Genomic DNA, 4487 nt, shown 5'->3' with positions numbered 1-4487 from the left:
CAGGTGCGTAGGGCTGGAGGGTGCGGGTGTGTGTGGGGGCGCGGGTGTGTGGGGACACGCGGGCGGGAGGCGCTGCGCTGTCGGGTGCGGGGCTGAGCCGTGCCGGGGTGCGGCGGAGAGGTGATGGGTGCTGGTGTGGTGGGTGCAGGGGTGTCTGGGGGGTGCGGGTCTGTGGGGCATCTGCAGGAGAACAGGTGAGACAGGAGTAAGCACGGAGGGGAGCCGAGGGGAGAGACGGTGCGGCTGTGGGGTGTGGGCAGCAGGGAGAAGGCGGGTGAGGGAGGTGCTGAGTGGGGCTCAGGGAGGTGGTGGAGGCACCCGAGGCAGGTCACTGCTGCAGGGTGCAGCCCAGAGGAGCTGGGGGGACACCTGTGGGTGCTGGGGAGGGCTAAGGTGCGGTTTGGGGCTGGGTGTGGAAGAGGGATGGAGTGCCCGGGGAGGAGTATCGTGTTTGGGGGGCAGGAGAAAGTGGGGTGCTGCCCGGTGGGCAGAGATCCAGGAGCAAAGGGAGAGGCATAAGGAGAAAGGAAGATGGTTCAGGGTTGATGGGTCTGTTCGGGATGGGGGGATGGTGCCTGGCAGTACACAGCTGAGGCATGTGAGCACCCCAAATGTGACCACTCCCAAACGTGGTCACCCCAAGAGGAGCCAGCACCAAACGGGAAAGGTCGTTATGTAACAGGAGGGACATGCAGCCCTGCCAGGAGTCATCGGTGCAAAACCTCGCAGGGAACTGCACCGAGCCCTTCTCCTTCTGCCAGGCAGTGCCAGCTGGGAGGGAGATACTTCGGAAGAGAGCGTGGGATAAGAGATATTCCTTTTAAAAAAACCCAAAACAATCCTAAAACATCATCCTATCTGAAAAAAATAAAGGCAAGGAGCAGAAAGTTGCACGAAGGGATGCTGGGGACTCAGCGGGCGGTTTGCCCTCAGTGTGTGGCCGAGGCAGTGCCATTCTGGGCTCTTCGCCTTGCCTGGGCAGTGATGAGTGCTGCTGGTCTTGCCAGGCGTGTTGCTTCAAACAGGGAAAATCCAGGCGGGAGTATGAGCAAGAGGCTGCAGTCTTGCCTGGCAGTGGGCTCTGTCTTGCTGGGCTGCAGTCGCTGCTCACAGGCGGCACCGTAACATCCAGTGGGATTCAGGGATGCTACAGGGCAGCAAAGCTGTGGGCAGGCTTCAGTCTGTAAGATCTCCGTGAGCTTTCACACAGGGAGTGTGAAAAAAATACCTCTGAGTGAAATCGTGCTCATTTTTCTTTACGTTTTTGTCAGTTTCCCTTGCTAGAGAGTAACAACCCCCCTGCTTTGGATTCTGCCAGTGAAAAGTTGTTTGTAGCTGCTTGAAGAATTTAAAATTAAATACCTGCGGGCTCTTTAGGCCACTGCAATGAGAGGAGCTGAGGAAGCCATGCAGGTCTGCTGTCTCTGTCCAATTTTGGCACTGCTCCCCCATTACTGTCCAGTGTCTGTGTTTGCTGTTGTGCAGCCCTGGGGGCTCCAGGGGCTTTTAGGGTCCTGGAGCACACAGGGTTGGTGTGTGGAGGAGCACAGTCTGTAGCACTGGCCATCCACGCTCCTCTCCTGCCAGAAACACCAGGTTGTTTTTTCCGGCCATGCTCCAGCCCTCGCACACTGAACTGAAGCTCCTGCGCCTCCTGGGAAGCTGCTGCTGGGGAGCTGCCCTCCCTCTCAATTAATTAATGCAATTAAAGAGGTGGGCCAAGTGGGGCTGTGCCGTGGAGCAGCAGTGGGATGGGGACGATGCTGAGCTGTGCCAATGTTTAAAACCTAAGTGTGGGAGGGGCGTGGGGGGCTGAGATGACACTGAGGGATTTTAATTCAAGGTAGCAAAGTGGCAATGAAGGGAAATCAGGCATCGAGAAGAAAGTCTCTTTTGTGAGGTGCAGGAGTGGGCACATAAGACAGACCATATGTTGTGAAAGGTTCAGCAGAGCACAGGATATGCTGGCCAAGCAGTGAGTGTGCAGTGCAAAAGGTGCTGCTCTAGAAATCTTAAGTGACCAGAGAAAGTGGATTTCTCTCAATATCAGAGCAATTTTCTTTTTTTCCTCTGAATTAAGTAACATAAATCCACATGTAAGCCAGTGAAAACCACAGAAAACACTTTTCTGTGTCATTTTTCACAGTTTGCTTTGTGTTACACAGAGAAATAGCCTGAATACCTTATAGGGGGTACCGTGGATTTCGAGGTCTTGTGTTTAAATTCTTAATAACAGTTTCTAAGGAAATGTGCATCCACTGTGAAGATACTTCAGAGAGTAGAAACCACAAATAGGAGCAGCATCTTCTCACTAGGTTGCAACATGTACCACTATTTATAAACTTTGATTTTCTGCTTGCATGCTTTGGCAAGGAACGGGGGAGCCAGAGTTTGGAGGGAAGTTGGGAGCAGTGCTCAGCTGTGGGGTTGTTTGGCTCTGCCAGCAGGATGCAGCTCTGGAAAAGGCCAACATGGTGCAGGGTTGCATCAGACAAGTTCTTTTCAGTGTAAACCTCACCCTTGTGCAAGGAGCTGCTGGAATCTCACCTGAGGGGGCTGTGCCTGGATCTGGTACTCCAGCAAGGAGAGATTGAATGTGAGGAGGGAGGGAAGGTCTGCTCAGACAAACAGAGCCTCTAGCCTGAAAGGAGGTGAAAAGCTGGAGCATCATTAACCTCTAGAATCAAAGGAACCCAGACTGGTTGCTGATGCATTTGGACAGAAAGCTTTCCAGTGCCTGGTAAGCTCTGGTCTGTTCCTCCAGAGAGACCCCCTAAGCAGAAGGGACAAGCTCATGTCATTGGATGGATGGATGGATGGATGGATGGATTTATGAAAAAGTTCTGGATGGCAGAGCAGGGATGATCCCAAGTTCAGAACTGTAGCTTGAGGCACAGTGCTTTAAATGGCTGGTTTTCCTGGTAACCTGCAGAGACACTTTATTGCTGCTTCTGATTGTATGTGCCTGATTTATGCTGGATTCATTCAGGTTTTCAGTCTCTGCTGCTCAGCTGTGGAGCTTGTAAAAGGCTCTTTTTGACACCTGGATGCATGAGCTCATGCTGAAGGATGGGAGAGGAGAAGAGGGGCAGTCTCCTGGGAAGCACTGAGGACCAGCCACAAATTCAGGGGCTGTCTGTGGGAGCAGCAGTGCTTTCAGTACTGCTGTTTCTCTGGATCTGGGTGATGCACATTGCAAGCAGCCAGGCAGGCTGCGAAGCTGGGAGGGAGCTTTCTCCTATGGCACACTGGCAGAGGTGCCAGGACATTTGTTTTCCACACTGTAGGTCATACCCCAGTATTTCTTAAGCCTCAAGGTAGGCTTGTTGTGGCTGAAGGTCCTGAAGTGACCAAGAGGGAATGTTTCCAGTACTGCATGGCAGCACCTTTGGCACAGGCTATGAGCTCTCCCAGAGTCTTCTCTTGGCTTGGAGCAATGGCAAGGCAAGTGCTGATCATGTTTACTCTGCTGTACATTTAGCATTGCTCTGTTTGGCAGGTGGTGGAGCTTGAAGTAAAAAAATCTGGTGATAGGGAAGGGTATAGGAGAAGCAGAACTGAAAGAAAGAGCCTTTTAAAACAGAGGAACTTTGGACAAACCATTCCAGTGTGGATGATCCCTTTTACCCTCTCAGTAGCTCACTTGAGTGTTCTTGTTTGCTTGCTGTAAAGTACCATCACAATGAAAAATGAGAAGTTTATACAAAAAGATAATTTTTTTTAAAAAAAAGCAACTTTGCCTATTTCTTTTTAAATGGGCACTTCTCCCAAGCTTGCAGAAATGAGCAGTCGATGTCCATTTTCATATGACTGTTCTAGAAATAAAACCAGACTGTGTGATGGGAAGTCAGGCTGTGGAGAGGGCTCATGCTCACCTGGAGAACCCAAAGAGCCAGCTCCATCCTCATTTCCATGCTCTGTTCTCCCCAAAGACTCTGAGCCCTGCATCACCATAAGAGGCATTGCTGGGGATTTCCTCAAATATTAAAATAGTTTTTTCCTGGCTGAGCCATGGACTAGCACTCTGGGAAAGCCTGCCATACTTCTGCACTTATTGAGCATTAGTTTATTTGCTGCAAGACATTTGGAGGGTCAGGAGGGAGCTGAGGCTGGGTTTAAGTGAGGAAGGAAAGAACAGATACGCAATGTTTTGAGATCATTAAACTTGTGTGATCAAAACAAAAAGTAAAAGGAATAGAAAATAGTGCACATGATGGATCAAGTCAAAATATTTGTGGTGTTAAATACCCCATTGGGCTTCAATTCATCTTCCCCCCTGTGATGGGCAGGTGGTGGTGACACAGTGCTTTGCGTACCTGTGATTGCTCTGACAGCAGCCATTAGGCCACTGAATCCAGACGGCACAATTCTGGGTGCTTAAGTAACTCCAAAACCTCTTCTGGGAACGTGCTCATCAATATTCACAGTGTTTGGCATCAATTATTAATGCCTTTATTTCCAAAACAAATACACAGATTTGCAATCCT

The sequence above is a fragment of the Parus major genome, chromosome 12 (assembly GCF_001522545.3).
Source record: "Parus major isolate Abel chromosome 12, Parus_major1.1, whole genome shotgun sequence".
Lineage (NCBI taxonomy): Eukaryota > Metazoa > Chordata > Aves > Passeriformes > Paridae > Parus > Parus major.
This window is presented reverse-complemented; position numbering follows the sequence as displayed.